Source organism: Convolutriloba macropyga, chromosome 14 (genome assembly GCF_964194025.1).
Source record: "Convolutriloba macropyga chromosome 14, txConMacr16.3, whole genome shotgun sequence".
NCBI classification, from domain to species: domain Eukaryota; kingdom Metazoa; phylum Xenacoelomorpha; order Acoela; family Convolutidae; genus Convolutriloba; species Convolutriloba macropyga.
The window spans coordinates 32,340,802-32,363,768 of NC_134481.1; the positions used below are offsets into that span (position 1 = coordinate 32,340,802).

Consider the following 22,967-nt stretch of genomic DNA (forward strand, 5'->3'; position numbering starts at 1 on the left):
ATATATATATATATATATTATATATATATATATATATATATATATATATATATATATATATATATAAATAAATATATATATATATATATATATATATATATATATTTATTTATATATATATATATATATATATATATATATATATATATATCTATATATATACATATATATATATATATATATATATATATATATGTATATATATAGATATATATATATATATATATATATATATATATATATATATAAATAAATATATATATATATATATATATATATATATATATTTATTTATATATATATATATATATATATATATATATATATATATATCTATATATATACATATATATATATATATATATATATATATATATGTATGTATGTATATATGTATAGCACACGTAGGGAACTGGTAAGGAAGAATTTAAAAAACTAGGATATCAAGGAATAAGCACAGGTATAAAGTTAAGCAGCCAAAAACTCAGTGCAGCCTTCCCTCCTCCACGACGGCGCTAATCGAAGTCTCCCTGAGAACACGAGGCTTGAGGTCGCCACATCCCTTTAATAAGAGAACACAGCTCCTCAGAAGTGCGAAGTTGATTTTATTTCGGATGTAGCTTATAGTGTCGGCGTAAGGTTCTCCGCGTTTTTCGCTGATCTTGTTTGCGAGTTGTTTCATAACGCGCGATGCTGATGGCCAAGCAACGCCCGAGCAAGCAAAAACCAGCGCATTGAAAGTACTGTGTTCGGTTTCGCGGATTCGCTCTTCGTACTTATTTCGCTTCATGCTCTCGTGATATTTGTATGCATCTCTTATGTTCTTATTGCAGCTCTTCGCGTGAGGTTTGAAAATATTCACATCAAAGAAAATGCAATTAAGACGGGAGCCCCACAGACCGTTTACCTTGATGTCCAGTTGAGCGTCATCATCAAGAGTAGTGGAATTACTCGAGAAAATTTTTCCGTCGAGCGACTGAAGTTTTGGCTCTATCTGGACATCATGGCAAATGTCATCCATCAGGTTTGCAAACACGTCTCTGATTTCGTTGTGTCGTAGATGCGTATACCCGCCTTTGGCGCAATGTAGGGCATGGGTGAGCCTAAATTATTTCCCGCATGAGCATATAGCTGGCGTGTTCTTTGCTTCCCAGGTGTAGCGAAGTGCTATTCCATCACGCAAATCAGTCTTCGTGAGCTCAAACCAAGTTTTGATAACGGAAGCGCGTTAAGCCAGCTAGATGCTCCTTTCTCCGAGGCCAGCTGGATGGTATATTTCATTTCTGGTAGATTGTTTTTGATTCTTATTTTTTTCGAGATGAGTTCACGTTGCTTGTCTGCTTTCCGTTTGAGACTGATCTTGGTTTGTTCTAATTCACATTGTTGAATCTCGAATGTATCATTACTAAGTGACGCCAATGGACGTGAGAGTTCGTTTGATTGCTCAAAATTTTTATGAAGATCTTGTTTGAGGGCGATGTTAAGCCCACCCATTCTGAGAGGGAGAGAAAAAAGTTCTCTTTCGTCTTGGATTCGTTCTTTTGTTATGGACCAAGTTCTTTTGTTATGAGCAAGTTCTTTTGTTATGAGCAAAAAAGTTCAAGTTCTTTTGTTATGTTACAAGAGACCAAGTTCTTTTGTTATGAGCAAAAAAGTTATAACACAGGGGCCAATACACGTGAAATTTTGTTTTAAGGTTTATAAACAGTTTTAAACCAATTTTAGGGTTTGTCTTCTCCACTTTGCAAGTTATTTGTAAAAATTTTTCTACAAGCTTATTTTTATACTCTATTCCTGAATTCCAGTAGTTCATCAACTCCGTTTTCTGAAGAAATCAGAGGCGTTTTTAGAATTCCGAGTGATAGGGGGCGGGAACTCACGTTAAAATATTAGTTCAAATTATAATTTTGACTAGATGAGTATATTTAGGGCAAAAAAACATTTTGTGCATGACAAAACGAAACTTGCAAAACCGCCATAAGAGGGATGCGGATGTAAATATGAGCTGTAAATAGGCTAAATATTGTACATATGAAAAAATTTTTGATTCAATTTTTTAGAATAGTTCCTAGAATTGTTGTGTGGTCTCAGACAATTGTAAATACATATTTATTTTTACCTTTTAACAATTTGTGAAACAGTTTAAGCCTGATGATGAACGTAAAGTTCTAAAACGTTTGTTTTAAATATCGGAAGTAATTTTAATTTGACAAATCGGTTTCTTTTACACAATTCCGAGTTAAATGAGAGAGGATTCTATACTCACTTTCCTTGGAGACGTTGGTAGTAAGAAGAAGAATGGATCTTGACCTGGAAAAATGTTCCAAGCTATTGTTTAGAGGAAAAGGAAGTTATCGAAACCAATGGGAAATAATTTATAATGTCTAAAAGAAATGTTAAGAAAGAAATTTTAAGAAAGTTATTTATATTCCCTTGTTTTTTACTGAGTAACTTATCAGGAAAACATCAGTTATTTTGAACTTGATTATTGTACTACTTCAGTTGTTAAGTTTGTGGGGCCGTGAATAACTGGTTTGCGTAGAGTTGTTGTGTCGAGACAAAAAGAAGCAATTGAAAATACTCTTAAATTATATGTACAGGACAACTCATCTAGCCCTCCTGACCCTACCCCATCGGTTGCGGACTGCGACAATAAAATAATTTCAAGAGGGCGGGTTTAATAAACGATTTTCCGTGGAAGTAGTTTGTTCGTAAAGATCTCGGAATTTATGTATCGGATGAGTTTGTGTTTTAGCGAGCATGAATTTCATAGATTTACAGAGGTGGTGCATATTTTGACTGCAAGTTCGCTTCACCACGCTGTAAATAGTCTCCCATGCTCAAGCAAAAACAGTTTTTAGGGAAAGTTACATCGGTTCCCGGACTCTCTTTCAACAAAAATTCCAAAAACTGGTTCAAAAACGCAAGGAATCTCCTTCAGAAGGGTCATCTGAGCAAGAGGAAAGACTTGGTAGTGTGGCACGACCTGATAAATAACACAACCTCACGTCACAGGTCAAACAACTACCAACCCTGCAGCGTGCCGGAGTTGAGATCGTTTTATAGAACGAACAAAGACAGCTTCAGAGCAGTTGTTTAAAGTCGACATTTAGGCACAGATGATATTTTTCAGGAGCTGCTGAAGTCTGAGGTACTGGTGCTAAGCGTAACCAAGCACCTGATTTCGAACAGAAAGAGTAAGACGCAGCCAGGAAAGTTTTCCCAGCTGCATCGGGAATCTTGGCTGGAGATCAGGACCCTGGAGACAGTATTACGCCATCAATACAATTTAAGAAGGCTGCTCAAGAAAGGAAAAAACAAGAACTGGGGCAAAAGGCAGAGGAAAGCGAGAGCCAAGGCAAGGAAGGTGCAACAGACACAGACTGAGGAGGAGCTCCTGAACAATCGGGTTTCATTGCCCCCTGTCTTTGAGCTTCTTTGAGGTATGTGGTTGCTGCTACCAAAGACGTGGCTCAGGTATATTTTGAAAAGATCAAACTGTTATAAACTTTATCTTGTTGCTTGGAAAACCTGAATAAGGTCACCAGCTATAATTATCGAATTGAGTTTTTAAAACAATGCCTTAACAATGATATAGTTCCGGGTTTTTTGAGGTTTCGTGCTGCTAAAAATGAAATTTTTTCTGAAGAAGCGGTGCACAGTTTTCAATTAAAGCACCTGAAACAGGAAAAAAACCGTGCGGAGAAAGGCCGTAAATTGTTCAAGGAAAAACTTGAGACAGATAGGAGTAGTTTTAGGGAGAATTTGAGACCAGAGATGATGCCATCCGATGTTCGCAGCATTAGGACTGAAATGAGGAATCACTCCGCAATGGTTCAAAACTTAATGGAAAACTTGATAAACTGTCAGAGAGACAAGATAGACTACTGCGGAATGGCTCCTATAGTAATGTTGTGATAATGGATGGCCGTGAACTTCCAAAGTTTTTACTTGACATCTTATCATTGGGACCTAAACACCCGGTGAGGGACAAGTTTAATGAGGTGCACTTCCTTGCAGACGTAGACAAACTTGTACGTGAGTTACGCGAGAATAACACTGAGGGTGAGAAGCTTTGTGAAAATGAGGCGTCGGCAAAATGGTATGCAACAATGTACGCGAAACCCCAATGGATAGAGGGGTCAAAAAGAGCATGATTACCTAAAAACCAATGATTTGCTGGCGGTACCATTTGACAAAGGCTGCGGTTTCTGTGTGATGAAGAAGTCAACGTACATGGAAAAACATGATGAGGTGCTGAACTGCAATCAGTTTCAAAAAATCAATGGACCAAAAGATCAAATTGTGATCAAAAATGAAAAACAGATCAATAACAGCCTGCAATAATTAATGAAGCAAGGGAAAATTAATGACAAAATTTATCAAAGAACCAGGTTAACTTGTTCACAACCAGCGAGGCTTTATGGCCTGGCAAAGGTGCATAAAAAATACACCTCTCCGACCTGTTCTTTCGATACCTGGTAGCAGCTACGAAAACTTAAACAGATTTGTGACACCATTTTTCCAGAAACTACCGGGCGCAAACATTGAAACCAACACCGAAGATGCTAGAAAGGCCTTAGAGTCTCTCACTCTTGAAGATGACGAGCAGATAGTATCTCATGACGTAAAAAGTTTGTACACCAACGTTCCGTTTAGACAAGCTATAGAAATTGCTCTAAGAGAACTCTATTCAACCAACCTATTTCCAGATATCCCAAGATCCGCCATGAAAAGTTTGCTAAAACTTGCTGTGACGAATGTTCATTTCAAGTGTAATGGGTCTGGCTATGGGTGCATCACTGGCTGTAATACTAGCAATCGTGTGGATTAAATCGTTTGAGGCATCTCTGCAAAAACCAGAGCTCAATGAAAATATTTCCAGATCCGACCAAAACGTGAAGTGCAAAGACTGTAAACGGAGAGTGACTTTCCGAGGAAGAGGAGTAGAGTGTGAGTCATGCAAAAACTGGTTTCAACCAAGATGCCAAAAGATATTGAAGGAGGAAAACGCCAATATGCAGGATGTTGTTTGGATTTGTACTTATTGCAACAAACAACAGATAGTGGGGCGTCATGAGGAGATGAAATTGTTTAAAATTTATATGGATGGTATTATCTGCACGGTTCGTGGTGACCCCGACGAGTTTTTAAAATTTGCAAATTCATTACACAACAATCTGCAATTTACCTTAGAAAAAATTAACATGGAAGAGAATTTGGCTTTTCTTGAAATTAACGTAAATATGAGCAGCAAAAGTAATATCACCTGTCATTGGTATCAAAAACCAACTGACACTGGAATGCTACTGAATTTTCGCCGCTGTGCACCGCTTCAGCATAAGAAAAATGGGATTCAAGGGACGGTTCATAGGGCTTTTAATGCAACCTCTAATTGGTTGGCCTTCAATGAGGCTCTTGAAAAGAATAAAACTTGCTGGACCAAAAATCAATATCCAGAAGATTGGTCTTCAAAAATAGTGAACCAGACTCTAGAAAAGATAATAAGTGGCGGTAAAGACGAATTGAGAACAACACCGAAAAAGCATAAAAAAAACAAGACCAGATCCTATGATAAGCCAACTTTTTTTCTACAATACAGAGGCAACTTTGTCAAAACTTTGCAAGCAAATTGAAGAAACTATGAGAATTGCAAGTGGTTTTTACGACGCGGAAATTGTGATCATGCCTCCCCACCCTGAATTCATCTTTCGATAGAGATCTGAAATCCCACGTGATTTATGGGATTAAATGTAATGAATGCTGATCCATCTGTGTTGGGCAAACAAGCCGGCATGTTACCACAAAGATAACAGAACATCAAACGAAGGATACACAGGTGGGTCAACATCTCGTTGAATGTCGTGGCGCCACGAATAACAATGAATGGAAATTTCTGGACGCCTGTCGGACGGTAGAAAAACTTATGATTATCGAAGCTATTTACATCAGCAAGCTGAAGCCGGCACTAAACACACGCGATGAATATAGGGGCTGGGAACTCACGTTAAAATTTCGATTCAAATTATAGTTTTGACTAAATGAGGATACATAGGGCAAAAAACTTTTTGTGCAAGACAAAACGAAATTTGCAAAACCTCCACAAGAGGGATACTTAAGTTTCGGGCCAATTCGGAATAACCCTAAAGATAAAAGAACATGACCAAAATCGAAAAATCCGGAATAGGAATGTTTTTAAATAAATTGATAACGGATGTAAATATGAGCTGTAAATAGGCTAAATATTGTACATATGAAAAAATTTTTGATTGAATTTTTTAGAATAGTTCCTGGAATTGTTGTGTGGTCTCAGACAAATGTAAATACATATTTATTTTATCCTTTAACAATTTGTAAAACAGTTTTAACCTGACGATGAACGTAAAGTTCCAAAACGTTTGTTTTAAAAATTGGAAGTGATTTTAATTTGACAAATCAGTTTCTATTATATTATTTATTTTGTCAAATATTTTGAAAACAAGGCCTAAAGAAGGGTTAATTGCGAAATACTTTGAGAAGTTTTCATTGTTTTTGTGTTTTAGCGAGCATGAATTTCATAGATTTACAGAGGTGGTGCATATTTTGACTGCAAGTTCGCTTCCCCACGCTGTAAATAGTCTCCCATGCTCAAGCAAAAACAGTTTTTAGGGAAAGTTACATCGGTTCCCGGACTCTCTTTCAACAAAAATTCCAAAAACTGGTTCAAAAACGTAAGGAATCTCCTTCAGAAGGGTCATCTGAGCAAGAGGAAAGACTTGGTAGTGTGGCACGACCTGATAAATAACACAACCTCACGTCACAGGTCAAACAACTACCAACCCTGCAGCGTGCCGGAGTTGAGATCGTTTTATAGAACGAACAAAGACAGCTTCAGAGCAGTTGTTTAAAGTCGACATTTAGGCACAGATGATATTTTTCAGGAGCTGCTGAAGTCTGAGGTACTGGTGCTAAGCGTAACCAAGCACCTGATTTCGAACAGAAAGAGTAAGACGCAGCCAGGAAAGTTTTCCCAGCTGCATCGGGAATCTTGGCTGGAGATCAGGACCCTGGAGACAGTATTACGCCATCAATACAATTTAAGAAGGCTGCTCAAGAAAGGAAAAAACAAGAACTGGGGCAAAAGGCAGAGGAAAGCGAGAGCCAAGGCAAGGAAGGTGCAACAGACACAGACTGAGGAGGAGCTCCTGAACAATCGGGTTTCATTGCCCCCTGTCTTTGAGCTTCTTTGAGGTATGTGGTTGCTGCTACCAAAGACGTGGCTCAGGTATATTTTGAAAAGATCAAACTGTTACAAACTTTATCTTGATTACTTGAAAACCCTAAATAAGGTCACCAGCTGCAATTAGCGAAATGAGTTTTTAAAACAATGCCTTAACAATGATATAACTCCGGAATTTTTCAGATTTTGCGCTGCTAAAAATGAAATTTTTTTCTGAACAAGCGGTGCACAGTTTTCAATTAAAGCTCCTGAAACATGAAATATACCTTGAGGATAAAGGCCGTAAAGTGTTCAGGAAAATCTTGAGACAGATAGGATTAATATTAAGGAGAATATGAGACCAGAACTGATGCCATCCGTTGTTGGCAGCATTAGGCGTGAAATGAGGAATCACTCCGCAATGGTTCAAAACAGACTAAATGGAAAACTTGATAAACTGTCAGAGAGACAAGATAGACCACAGCGGAATGGCTCCTATAGTAATGCTGTGATAATGGATGGCCGTGAACTTCCAAAGTTTGTTCTTGAAATCTTATCATTGGGATCTAAACACAGCATCTAAACACAGCTTGAAATCTTATCATTGGGATCTTAACAGCTTTGTGGAATTGAGGCGTCAGTAAAATGGTATGCAAAAATGTACGCGAAACCTCAATGGAAAGAGGGGTCAAAAAAGTGCATGATTACCTAAAAGCCAATGATTTGCTGGCGGTAACTTTTGACAAAGGCTGCGGTTTCTGTGCGATGAAGAAGTCAACGTAACTGGAAAAACTTGATGAGGTGCTGAACTCAGATCAGTTTCAAAAAATCAATGGAGCAAAAGATGATATTGTGATCAAAAATGAAAAACAGATCGATAACAGCCTGCAACAATTAATGAAGCAAGGGAAAATTAATGACAAAATTTATCAGAGACTCAGGTCAACTGGTTTACAATCAGCGGGGCTTTATGGCCTGGCAAAGGTACATAAAAAACGTACACCTCTCTGACCTGTTCTTTCGATACCTGGTAGCAGCTACGAAAACTTAAACAGATTTGTGACACCATTTTTCCAGAAAATACTGGGCGCATACATGGAAACGAACACGCAAGATGGTAGAAAGGCCTTAGAGTCTCTCACTCTTGAAGATGACGAGCAGATAGTATCTCTTAGGTAAAAAGTTTGTACACCAACGTTCCGGTTGGAGAAGCTATAGAAATTGCTCTAAGAGTACACTATTCAAGCAACCTAGCTGCAGATATCCCAAGAACCGCCATGAAAAGTTTGCTAAAGCTTGCTGTGACGAATGTTCATTTCATATGTAATGGAATTTGGTATGTACAATCAGATGATCTGGCTATGGGTGCACCACTGGCTGTAATACTAGCAAACGTGTGGATTAAATCGTTTGGGGCATCACCGCAAAAACCAGAGCTCAAAGAAAATATCTCCAGATCCGACCAAAAGGGGAAGTGCAAAGACTGTAAACGGAGAGTGACTTTCCGAGGAAGAGGAGTAGAGTGTGAGTCATGCAAAAACTGGTTTCAACCAAGATGCCAAAAGATATTGAAGGAGGAATACGCCAACATGCAGGATGTTGTTTGGATTTGTACTTACTGCAATAACCAACAGATAGTGGGGCGTCATGAGGAGATGAAATTGTTTAAAAGATATGTGGATGATATTATCTGCACGGTTCGTGGTGACCCGGACGAGTACTTAAAATTTGCAAATTCTTTACACAACAACCTGCAATTTACCTTGGAAAAAGTTAACATTGAAGAGAATTTGGCTTTTCTTGACATTAACGTAAATGTGAGCAGTAAAAGTAATATCACCTGTCATTGGTATCAAAAACCAACTGACACTGGAATAATACTGAATTTCGCAGCTGTGCACCACTTCAGCATAAGACAAATGTGATTCAAGGGACGGTTCATAGGGCTTTTAATGCAACCTCTAATTGGTTGGCTTTCGATCAGGTTCTTGAAAAGAACAAAACTTGCTCGACCAAAAATTAATATCCAGAAGATTGCTCTTCAAAAATAGCGAACCAGACTCTAGAAAAGATAATAAGTGGCGGTAAAGACCAATTGAGAACAACACCGAAAAAGCATCAAAAAAGCAAGACCAGATCTTATGATAAGCCAACTATTTTTCTACAATACAGAGGCAACCTTACTCAAAACTTTGCAAGCAAATTGAAAAAACTATGACAATTGCAAGTGGTTTTTACGACGCGGAAATTAAGATCATACCTCCCCAACCTGAAATAATCTTTCGATAGACATCTGAAATGCCACATTGTAAATGAGATTAAATGAAATGGATGCGGATCCATCAATATTGGGCAAACAAGCTGGCATGTTACCACAAGGATAACAGAACATCAAAAAAGGATACGCAGGTGGGTCAACATTTCGTTGAATGTCGTGGCGCCACAAATGACATTGAATGGAATTTTCTAAACTCATGTCGGACGGCAGAAAAACTAATGATTATCGAAGCTATATACATCAGCAAGCTGAAGCCGGCACTAAACACACGCGATAAATATAGGGGGCGGAAACTCACGTTAAATTATTAATTCAAATTATAATTTTGACTAGATGAGGATACATAGGGCAAAAAACATTTCGTGCATGACAAAGAGAGATTTGCAAAACCTCCACAAGAGGGATACTTAAGTTTAGGGCAAATTCGGAATAACCCCAAAAGATACAAGAACATGACCAAAATCGAAAAAACCGGAATAGGAATGTTTTTAAATAAATTGATAACGGATGTAAATATGAGCTGTAAATAGGCTAAATATTGTACATATGAAAAAATTTTCCATTGAATTTTTCAGAATGGTTCCTAGAATTGTTTTAAATGTGGTCTCAGACAAATGTAAATACATATTTTTTTATCTTTTAACAATTTATAAAAACAGTTTCAACCTGACGATGAACGTAAATTTCGAAAACGTTTCTTTTAAACTTTATCGGAAGTGATTTTAATTTGAAAAATCGGTTTCTTTTACATTATTTACTTTGTCAAATATTTTGAAAACAAGGCCTAAGGTTGGGCTAATTGCATAAATACTTTGAGAAGTTTTCAGTGTTTTAGTGTTTTAGCGAGTATGAATATTATAAATTTACAGAGATGGTGCATATTTTGGCTGCAAGTTCGCTTCACTACGCCGTAAATAGTCTCCCATGTTCAAGCAAAAAACAGTTTTTAGGGAAAGTTACCTCGGTTCCTGGACTCTCTTTCAACAGAAACTCAAAAACTGGTTCAAAAACGCAAGGAATCTCCTTCAAAAGTTTAATCTGAGCAAGAGGAAAACTTGGTAGTGTGGCACGACCTGATAAATAGCACAATCTCACGTCACTGGTCAAACAACTCCCAGCCCTGCAGCGTGCCGGGGTTGACATCATCGTTTCTTATAACGAACAAAGACCGCTTCAGTGCTGTTGTTTACAGTCGACGATGTTTACATTACAATTTAAGAGGTCTGCTCAAGAAAGGAGAACGCAAGAACTGGGGCAAAAGGCAGAGGAAAGCGAGAGCCAAGGCAAGGAAGGTGCAACAGACACCATCTGAGGAGGAGCTAATGAACAATCGGGTTTCATTGCCCCCTGTCTTTGAGCTTCTTTGAGGTATGTGGTTGCTGATACCAAAGACGTGGCTGAGGTATATTTTGAAAAGATCAAACTGTTATAAACTTTATCTTGTTACTTGAAAACCCTGAATAAGGTCTATATTTAGCGATTTTAGTTTTTAAAACAATGCCTTAACAACGATATAATTCCGGATTTTTTGAGGTTTCGTGCTGCTAAAAATGAAATTTTTTCTGAACAAGCGGTGCACAATTTTCAATTAAAGCTCCTGAAACAGGAAATAAACCTTGAGGAGAAAGGCCGTATAGTTTTCAAGAAAATCTTGAGACAGATAGGAGTAATTTTAAGGAGAATGTGAGACTAGAACTGATGCCATCCGTTGTTGGCAGCATTAGGCGTGAAATGAGGAATCACTCTGCAATGGTTCAAAACAGACTTAATGGAAAACTTGATAAACTGTCAGAGAGACAGGATAGACCACTGCGGAATGGCTCCTATAGTAATGCTGTGATAATGGATGGCCGTGAACTTCCAAAGTTTGTTCTTGAAATCTTATCCTTGGGATCTAAACACCCGGTGAGGGACAAGTTTAATTAGGTGCACTTCCTTGCAGACGTAGACAAATTTGTAAGTGAGTTACGCGAGAATAACACTGAGGGCGAGAAGCTTTGTGGAATTGAGGCGTCAGTAAAATGGTATGCAAAAATGTACGCGAAACCTCAATGGAAAGAGGGGTCAAAAAAGTGCATGATTACCTAAAAGCCAATGATTTGCTGGCGGTACCATTTGACAAAGTCTGCGGTTTCTGTGTGATGAAGAAGTCAACGTACATGGAAAAACTTGATGAGGTGCTGAACTCAGATCAGTTTCAAATAATCAATGGAGCAAAAGATGATATTGTGATCAAAAATGAAAAACAGATCAATAACAGCCTGCAACAATTAATGAAGCAAGGAAAATTAGTGACAAAGTTTATCAAAGACTCAGGTCAACTGGTTTACAACCAGCAGGGCTTTATGGTCTGGCAAAGGTACATAAAAAAATACACCTCTCCGACCTGTTATTTCGATACCTGGTATAAGCTACGAAAACTTAAACAGATTTGTGACACCATTTTTCCAGAAAGTACCGGGCGCAAACATGGAAACGAACGCGCAAGATGCTAGAAAGGCCTTAGATTCTCTCACACTTGAAGATGACGAGCAGATAGTATCTCTTATGTAAAAAGTTTGTGCACCAACGATTCGGTTGGAGAAGCTATAGAAATTGCTCTAAGAGTACACTATTCAAGCAACCTAGCTGCAGATATCCCAAGAACCGCCATGAAATGTTTGCTAAAGCTTGCTGTGACGAATGTTCATTTGAAATGTAATCGAATTTGGTATGTACAATCACATGATCTGGCTATCGGTGCACCACTGGCTGTAACACTAGCAAACGTGTGGATTAAAATGTTTGAGGCATCACTGCAAAAACCATAGCTCGAAGAAAATATTTCCAGATCCGACCACAAGGGGAAGTGCAAAGACTGTAAACGGAGAGTGACTTTCCGAGGAAGAGGAGTAGAATGTGAGTCATGCAAAAACCGGTTTCAACCAAGATGCCAAAATATATTGAATGAGGAATACGCCAACATTCAGGATGTTGTTTGGATTTGTACTTACTGCAACAACCAACAGATAGTGGGGCGTCATGAGGAGATGAAATTGTTTAAAAGATATGTGGATGATATTATCTGCACGGTTCGTGGTGACTCGGACGAGTATTTAAAATTTGCAAATTTTTTACTCAGCAACCTGCAATTTACGTTAGTAAAAGTTAACATGGAAGAAAATTTGGCTTTTCTTGACACCGCTTCAGCATAAGAAAAGTGTGATTCAAGGGACGGTTCATAGGGCTTTTAATGCAACCTCTAATTGGTTGGCCTTCGATCAGGCTCTTGAAAAGAACAAAATTTGCTGGAGCAAAAGTCAATATCCAGAAGATTGATCTTCAAAATTAGTGAACCAGACTCTAGAGAAGATAATAAGTGGCGGTAAAGACCAATTGAGAACAACACCAAAAGAGCATAAAAAACAATTATGATAAGCTATGATAAGCCAACTATTTTTCTACAATAGAGAGGCAACCTTACTCAAAATTTTGCAAGCAATTTGAAGAAACTATGACAATTGCAAGTGGTTTTTACGACGCGGAAATTAAGATCATGCCTCCCCACCAAGAAATCATCTTTCGATAGAGATCTGAAATCCCACGTGGTATATGAGATTCAATGTAATGGATGCAGATCCATCTATGTTGGGCAAACAAGCCGGCATGTTACCACAAGGATAACAGAACATCAAAAGGAGGATACACAGGTGGGTCAACATCTCGTTGAATGTCGTGGCGCCACGAACGACATTGAATGGAAAATTCTGGACACCTGTCGGACGGTAGAAAAACTAATGATTATCGCAGCTATTTACATCAGCAAGCTGAAGCCGGCACTAAACACACGCGATTAATATAGGGAGCGGGAACTCACGTTAAAATACCAGTTCAAATTATAATTTTGACTAGATGAGAATTCACAGGGCTGTGAGTGTCACACGTATGTAAAAAAAAGATGTACTAAAAACCCTGGGTTTCAAGGTCGAAGATTTAATTTAAATTTTAATTTATTACTTGATTAATGACTGACACAATCTTGATAGGCGTCGACAGATTGAAATAGACAAAGCTCGGGCTTCGAGCAATGCTAAAAATTGTGACATATCAGTATTTACTTGGTTAACTTACCACGGTGATAGAACCGATATTGGTTACGGACAAAACTGAAGATAAAACTCATTCATTGAACAATAAACCTACCTTCTATAGTGGCTACTATAGTGGCAGCAGAGATTAAAAGTAAATAGAAAACCACCACCCAATAATATTGAGCGTTGTACTAATTTCCAAGAGAAATCTTTTTTTTTGTTTGAAGACCAACTTTTAAACTCTAGTTCGACGTCCTAACATCACGACCCGGAAGAGGAATTGTGGACTGCTGTCGGGATTCGACAAGAACAACTGCCATCTTGGAACTTTCAAGTGAGTACTCCCTAAAAATTCGAATAGCATAAATCAGGGCGTACATGTTTTTTTGATAAAAAAATACCGTTCAGAAACATCAGTATTTTAATTTGAATTAATTTGACTTAAACTCAAGCATTAAACCTCGAGTTTTTTTGCATTTATTTAAGAGGGAATTAGAGTTTCAATCACATATAAAAGCTGTTAACTAGAGTGTCGGCAAAACAGTTCGAGTTTCCAACAGAATTAGTGAAATATTTTTAATATCAACAGCTTTTAAATAAAATAAGGATGGAGCGGCACTCCTCAAAAACGCTGTTACTGGAACCGTTTACTGGATCAAATGATTTTGACAGTTATGTTACACACTTTGAGTTCTTGTCACAACTTCAAAAGCGGCAAAGAAAAGAAACAGTAAACGGCGCCGAGACCGAAATTGATGAACGGCCGCATTATTTCGCGTTAAGGTTACAAAAGTCGGCTATTGATTTCTATCGTACACTTTCGGGGGACACTAGAAAGAGTTATGGCGAGATCACAAAGGCTTTCAGACAACACTATAATGAGAAACCACTAGTGTTCCGGGGGAGGCTAGCTAGGAGAGTCCAGCAGCCCGTTGAAAAATTAACAGATTTTCTCGGTGATTTGCAAACTTTAGCATTGAAAGCATACCCTCAGGAATCTAATGAGATAAGAGAACATCTCAGTTTGAGGGGATTCCTCGAAGGCATAGAAAATAGTCAGGTGCGACTCTACCTGAGAAAGAACTTGGGTGACATGGATATGACTTTAGTCAAAGCTTTAGAAAGAGCACTAAACATTGAATCAGTCGCGAGAATTGAGGAGGAGGGTAATGAGCCGCGGGTTTCTGCCATCCGGTCGAAAGAAAACACACAACTAGTTAATTCGATTAACGATAGGCAAGAGAATCAAATGTTTCAATCGCAAGGAGCGCGGCCAAAAGAGTTTCTGCGCGGTAGTGAGCGAAGTTCAAGAGATAACGGAGATAGAAATAAAAGTACTAATAGCTATACCAGAAGCAGCGCTGAGCATAGACAAAACAATTACGAAAGTAGAGCGCGTTCGCTAACACCGGGAGATGAGAACAGAAGCCGAAATCGATCGCACGAGAGTCGTGCTGAGCAGTCGAAGGCAGCGGCGACTTTCGAGAAAGAAAAATGTCGCCGTTGCGGTCAGCGAAACCATGCATCTAGGGAATGCTAAAATTGTTTCGAATGTGGCAGCCCAAATTACTTCAAACGAAATTGTCCTTATTTAAACGAGAACTAGCTGGAAATGGCAGGGCTTCATTTTCAACCGGCTACGTAAAAACCTTGCGTGGCGGAAACAGCCCAGTGGAGGCGTTGTTTGCAAAAATAATGATAAAAGACAAATTGATAATGGCCTTAATTGATAGTGGAAGTAGTTTTAGTATTATAAGCGGCACACTCTACAAGCAATTGGGGGAACTGAGCTAGATCAGAATGTGCACTAAAAATATAATAGCTGCCAACAACGGGAAAATGCCTATAATGGGGTCAGCAGATATTCAAGTTCATCTTCAGAATTTTACATGTGAAAAAACAGTTAAACTTCTAGTGACCAAAATTGAGATAACGCCTTGTTTATTAGGCATGGAATTCTTGTACAAATTTAACTGTATTTTAAATCTCAGACAGAACGAACTTTTTTGCGGGGCAATTTGGAAAACATTACAATTGTCCCCATCCCAACGAAGTAATAAGAATCTGTTTTTGATTGCTGCTGAGGATCACGGATTACCTCGTCGCTGCGAGGGTTTCATTAAATGCAAAATTAATGATGAAGAAGGTAACATAACACAGCAATCAAAAATTATAGTCGAATCCATGAAAGAGTTTGAAGACAAATCACACTTATTAAAAGCGAGATCGCTGAATGACATGGTTGATGATGTAGTATGGGTTCGAGTTCTGAGCCCTACATTAGAACCAAAGAGAATTTACAAAAATGCGAGAACCGCATGTGCGGAAAACATTTCAAAAATTTCAAGAGTACAACAAAATAACCCTGACAATAATAAAAAGCACAGGGATGAATTTGATTTTGAGAAACACGTGAACTCAAGTTCAATGAGCTTGTCTTGTGAGGAAATGACAAAAGTGAAGTCACTTTGCACAAAATAAGAAGTGTTATTTTTGCGAAACTCAAACGATATGGGATTTTGCGAGCGAAATTATCACTGAATAAATTTAAAAAAGGATGATGTGCCATTCAGACATACATGCGGCAGCATGAGCTTTGAGAAAAGAAAAGCCATGAAGAAAATTGTTGAAGACTTGGAAAGAGATGACTTAGTCGGGCCAACACACTGTATTGGGCAGCACCATCACTACTGGTACCAAAAAAGACGGAACCTACCGCTTAGTTGTAGACTACCGTGGTCTAAACAAACAAATAGAGAAAACATGCTGGCCTTTACCACGAATTAATGAGGTTATTGATTCACTGGAGGGAAACATGTACTTCTCAAACATTGATCTTCTGTCGGGAAACTTTCAAATGGCGTTGGAAGATCAGAGTCAAAATGTAACAGCCTTTATAACACCTTTGGGTCTATATAAGTGGAAAAGGCTCCCTATGGGACTAGCTTCTGCACCAGGAGCTTTTCAAAACCTAATGGAATTAGTTTTTGCTGGTCTCTCTTGCGAAGTAGCTTTAGATTATCTAGACGACTTTATCGTTTTCGGAAGAAATTTCGAAGAACATCTTAAATGGTTAGAGCTGGTTTTCCAACGTTTATCGGAGAATGGATTAAACATTAAAAGATCAAAATGCAATTTCTTCCAAAAGCGCGTCAGCTTTTTAGGACATATTTTATCTGAGAGTGGTGTCGAGGTCGACCCAGAGAAAGTAAAACCGGTAGAAAAAATGAAAGAACCATCATCCCTAAAAGACGTCAGGGCTTTTCTTCTGGGCCTTGTGGGCTATTATCGAAAATTCATTCCGGGTTTCGGAAAAACAGCAGACCCTCTTTACAGGTTACTAAGAAAATCAAATAAATTTGAATGGAGTACAGAGTGCACAAGTGCGGTAGCAGAGTTGAAGAAAAAGCTTTTGGAAGCCCCAGTTTTAGGATATCCAAACGATAGGGATCAATATACATTAACTACCGATGCATCGCTGACAGGCATCGGAGCAATTCTTACACAAAAACAAGGAACTGAGGATAGAGTTATTGTATATGCTAGCAAAACTTTGAGTAAAAGTCAACGAAACTACTCAGCAACTAAACGGGAATTACTCGCAATAGTTCATTTTACCCATTATTTTAAAAACTATTTACTTGGTCAGCATTTTTTAATTATAACGGACCACAGGGCTTTCGCGTGGATCTATAGTTCTAAAGAACCAGACGGTATGGTCGCAAGATGGATAGAGAAACTTTGGCAATTTAATTTTGACATCAAGCATAGAGCAGGAAAGAAAATCCCACACGCTGACTGTCTTTCGCGCATAAACACAGAAGATGAGGAACAAACAGCTTTCGTTGACGCTATAGCATTAGATGTAGAGCAAGACGATAGCAACCATAGTAGTCGTGGTTGGCAGTTACACAAACTACAGAGAGTAAAACTGCGAGATTCACAGCAAAGTGACAATATACTCGAAGAAGTATATTCATGGGTCATAAACAAAAAAAGACTCGAACCACGCAAATGAGAAACGGAGCTTCAAAGGAGTTATGGAAATACTGGGTTCAGTATAAAAATCTTTTTCTTATAGAAGGGATTTTGTATCCAGAACACCAAACAGGACCTAAATTTGAAACTGTTTACCAAATGCTGGTACCCTGGGGTAGAGTGTCCAACGTTCTTGAGCTGTTGCATGATTCGCCTAGCGCAGGACACTTTGGTATAGAGAAAACGTACAAAAGGGCTTGCGAAAGGATTTTTTTGGCCGTGCATGAGAAGGGACGTAAGAAACTGGATAGAAAGCTGTGACGTTTACCTAAAAAGGAAAGGCACTAAGCAGAAACATCGGCATTCCCTCACAAAATGGAAACTTAGTTATCCATTTTGGCAAGTATCTCTTGATATCATGGGTCTACTTCCCGATTCTCAGGGAAACCAGTACTTTTTGCTTATCGGTGATCAATTCAGTAAGTGGTACGAAGCTGTAGCGTTACCCAATCAAGAGGCAAAAACTGTGGCAAAAGCGTTTGTTGAACACTGGATAGTAAGATTCGGCTGTCCAGTCAACCTACACAGTGACCAACGGTCAAACTTTATGTCTAAATTGTTTTGTAGTCTTTGCAGTGAACTATGAAATCAGAGGATGTCAAACACATCCTACCACACACAAGGGAACGCGATGATTGAACAAACAAATGGAACAATAGAATAATGCCTCTCCAAATATATAGGACAATACCAACACGAGTGGATTAACTTTCTTCCTTTAGCGGTGATGGCATATCGACCATCAATTCATATTGTAACAAGATACAGCCCAGCGTTTGTGGTACTGGGTTTTCCACTGTAGCTACCTATAGACTGCATCTATAGCAAACCACAGACTACAATATATGCAACATCAAGTGACTATGTTGTCACGATGAAATAGAAACTACAGGAAACGCACCAGTTGATGCGAGAGTATATGGATGTCGAACAAGAATGCCAGAAGTCGTATTATGATTGCAGTAAATATGGGCCCAGCTATAAAGTTGGCGAAGAAGTCTTAGTTTTCAACCCAACGGTTAAAAAAGGAGAAACAAGAAAATTTACTTCTTTCTATAGAGGACCATACATAATTGTTGAAATTATAAACGATTTGAATTTCAAGGTAGAAGATAAAAAGACGAGGAAAGCTATCAAGGTCCATTATGACCGACTGAAGAAATTTAAAACTCGAGAAAAACCATTCACGCCTAAGCCTCAGGCCAAACGAAAAACAACCATTAAGAAGCAGAAGAATAGCGATTTGAACAGCTCAGACGATGGCGATATAATTGAAATAGAATCATCAACAGACAGTGAAAGCAATCTAAACACAGAGAATTAATCTGAAGCTGAGGATGCTAACGATTCACTAAATGCTACAAATGAAACGTCTGAGAATGAAGCTATAGAATCAGAGCAAGAGAACTCTAAGGGGCAAGAGAAGGCACAAAATGTTACCGAGTGAGGAGGTGCAACTTCATCAAAATCTACAGAGTACACTGAAAAAACCAGCAGGAACAAAAATTCCAAAACCAGAAAAAAAGCAACAAGAATCTAGTAGTAAAACAAAAAGTACTGAAGAAAAGATTAATAGTAATCCCAAGGCACCAAAAATGGCTACAAGGTCTAGCAGTCGATTAAAATCGGTAATGAGAGATTAAAAAATTACTTTACTGAGCAAGATGAGGAGTACTTTAGCAGCCAGGAAACTGATGATTTTTTGTTTCAGGAAAATCCAGAAAGAAATAATGGAATCGAAAAGAAAGACGAGTTCGTCTGGAGCATCGTGTGATGGAATATCACTATGTATATATCTGGCATTGCTAGCCATTTTTGCTTCTCCTTCAATTTGTATTAAATTATACGGCTATGATTTGACAATATCGTATCAACAAGAATATATTCTCTGGATCACAGTACAAACTGTGATAACAAAATTCGAGTATCGGAAAACAATAGAAGAAGGTAGTTTGATATATGCTGAGGTTCAGCCCGAGATAAAATTAAGATTTTGCATGTATGAAGCAGCATATACTGTGTCTGCACTTAAAAAGAGCAATGTATATGACGATGTTGTCTTTATTACCAAAAACTCAAGACTCCTAAAATATCCCATATATCCATTAAACGAGGGAGCCTGTAGGAGCATTTGGCAAAACAAAAACTTTGCTTTACCAGGTTTTGGAGGTAAAACCTTTAAAGTCAACAATTCAGTAACGGAAAAGATTTTACAACGAGCAAGTGAAACTACCTATGCCGAGGAGCATAGCCAGAGATTCATGAAAAAGAATCGTGAAGGTGCTATGTATGTTGAGCTTGTAGAGTGGGTTTCACCTACAGGAGTAAAACTTATTGGAAATGTGATGATCAATGCAAAACTTTACATCGGAACAGTTTGGGGAAAGCTGATACAAAGAAACTTCTTAAGCTTTAAGGATCCCCTAGGTTTCTCGAAAATTGTTTTTAATCAAAACCACATATTTTGAAAACGACTTAGTAAACTATTTTTTCGAAAATCAAGGTGAGCAAACATGTCAAACGATTAAACACTTTAATAAGGAGGACCCTGTAAAAATTTTTGGTAACAACAAGACCACTTTTATCAGCGGAAAAATTTTACACAAAAACAAATATGAAGATTTTGCATTAGAAATCTCAGAGGAAAAAGCAATTAGTTTGTGTGGACAGCAGGTGAAAACAACCGGAGTTCCAGGTGGTTTTTACTCCGAGGAAAGCTCAGAACTGAAAACTGGTAATCTTAAGATAATCATGGAAATGTTTTTTTCAAGCGTTGTTGACACCTTAAATTTCGAACTTCTCAAGGAGAGAGAATTTTTTTAAGGAAAATTAGAACGCTTCAATACGAGATTCAACGACTAAAAAATCAAACTGTGATTGAAATATCAAAAAACATTGTTAGTCTATCGGTAACGCTCTTCGAGAAAAGAACTCACGTCGAAAGAGCATGATCTGTGTTATATGTTCATAAATGTGCAAAGATGGCAGCAACAATAACTAAACTTCCTTATTGCACAGAAGAAATTCCTGTGTTAGTAGAGGGTCAGAATTTTTCTTCTTTTAGATATATGGACCCCATTACAAAAAATGTGTATCATAATTTTACAATCGCTGCATGCAACCCACTGTACCCAAATGTTGCGAAATTAGAAGACGGCAGGTTTCAACAATATGGAGAAACGCTGAAGAAATTCAATCGTGAGATATATCAGTGGTCGATGAAAAATAACTTAAATGTAAGTGATGAAAACCTGCATCGCAGCCTTTTCTCCATATCCGAGGTAAAACAGAGTCAAATTGCTCGAACAATTCGCCATAATAGTAAAGGAATTATCAGTTGGGAAGCATTCCGAGATTCGGATGGAAAATACAGTCATGAAATTTTTATTCATTGGAACGCTCAGTTCCAAAAACAATTTTTTCTAACAAATGAAATAACAAATTTTCGTAACTTAAAAACTGAAAACTTATACGTTTGGTTAAAAGCTAAGGACATTGCTGTGTCAGTCTTCACAGTCTACCTCATATTCCAAGTTGTGAAAAATTTTCCTAAAATGTTCATCTATTTAGGATTAGTCATTAATGGAGCCTCCTGGCAACAACTGTTGCGGAACCTCGACCCTGTAATGGGAACACGTATGTATAATCAACTACTCAAATTAATTAATGAGCGCCGAGAACAAAGGAAAATGATTGAAGAGAAAGAGTCCTTGAAAGAATTGGTTGTGTAAAAAATAATGAAAATGACTTGTCTTGAGTTCAAGATCAAAAAAAAAATTAAAATGACTTGTCTTGAGTTCAAGACCAAAAAAAATGAAAAAGAGTTGTCTTGAGGTCAAGACCAATAAAAACAAGGGACAGGTCTTGAGATGAAGACTGAAAATATTGAGAAACTTTAGAAGCAAAAGTAGTTTCTATTAAACATAACAGGCAGTGAGACCCCACAAATTGGTGAATATGTGTACTATATGCCAGAGTTGTGGAAAGTTATTTTGGAGATTTCCCGGGGAGTGTACCGAGTGGAATTTTGTCTGTCTCGGATTCGGAAGATGTCTAAACTAGAACTTCTGGCACCCGCCAATTGTCGGTCCCGAGATCTGCAGACTGAAGTGGAACCGCAAAACCAGTGCGCGCAGTTAGAGAAATTAAAGATTTCAAACTCTTTACTCCAAAATGATCTTGTCGAGCTTTGACGAAAACTAGACAAACATTGCGACAAAGCCAAAGAGACAACAAGAGAAGGATTGGGAAAACTGACCGCCGAGTGTGAGGCGCTAAGAGATAAGCTAAAGGCGGCGGCAGCTAGAAATGCCGAACAAGAGCGGTCAATCTACTTACTTAAGCAGGAGTTGGCCAATCTAAAAGTCAATACTGATAAAAAGAGCGAAGCCATGGAGAAAATGGAGAAAGAATGACCAATTGAGGTCAGAACTTCGGCAGTTGGAAAACTATAACCAGTACTTGGTGAGTGAGTTCCGAAGGAAAGACACTATAATTGAAGAACGAGAAAGCCAAAGCGAAGGCCACAGAAAACTGTTTATTCGAGATTCGGAATAAAAATGCAATGAATCGGCCTGCGACAATGTACGAGATTTTGTTGGTAAAAAGTTCTGCTTCAAAAGATCAGATCAAAAGACAATACCACAAAATGAGCTTGTTGACGCACCCTGATGCTGGTGGAGATAAGGAGTTTTTCAAGACCATTAATAGAGCATATCAAATACCGATGAACAATGGGGCGCGAGAAGCGTACAACAATTTCGGCCTGGACGAGGCAGAGAAAGTCCTGAATGACGAAAACTGATACCTAAACATTTTATATGAAAAGTACAAACTTTTTGTATTTTAAAACGTTCATGCATCAAGAGCTGTAAAATTTGTTTGATTTTATGTGAGTGAGTGGCACACTCTATTCTTATTAAGAGGGGGCAGTTTGAATGTCACACGTATTTTTTAAAAAGGTGTACTAAAAACCTTGGGTTTCAAGGTCAAAGGTTTAGTTTAATTTTTAATTTATTACTTGATTAATGACTGTTACAATCTTGATAGGTGTCGACAGATTGAAATAGACAAAGCTCGGGCTTCGAGCAATACTAACAATTGTGACATATCAGTAGTTACTTGGTTAATTTACCACGGTGATAGAACCGTTATTGTGTACGGACAAAACTGAGGATAAAACTCATTCATTGAACAATAAACCTACCTTCAGAGTTAATCACTCAATTAGATCTTCATTTATTTGAAACCATTCTCTTCTGCTTTTATCTACTTATTAATTAAACTTCAATCCTTGTATTTTAATTAAGTACCACGCTCAATTACGAAAGATAATACATATTGCGCCCGGGCGGCTACTATAGGGCAAAAAACATTTTGTGCA

General features: G+C 38.0%; 1 protein-coding gene across 1 annotated transcript in view; it reads left to right on the forward strand.

Moving 5' to 3' along the window:
• LOC142353607 (ATPase inhibitor mai-1, mitochondrial-like) overlaps positions 1–22,967 on the forward strand; it is a 132,453-nt gene that overhangs the window by 70,472 nt on the left and 39,014 nt on the right. The gene's annotated exons all lie outside the window — the stretch shown is intronic.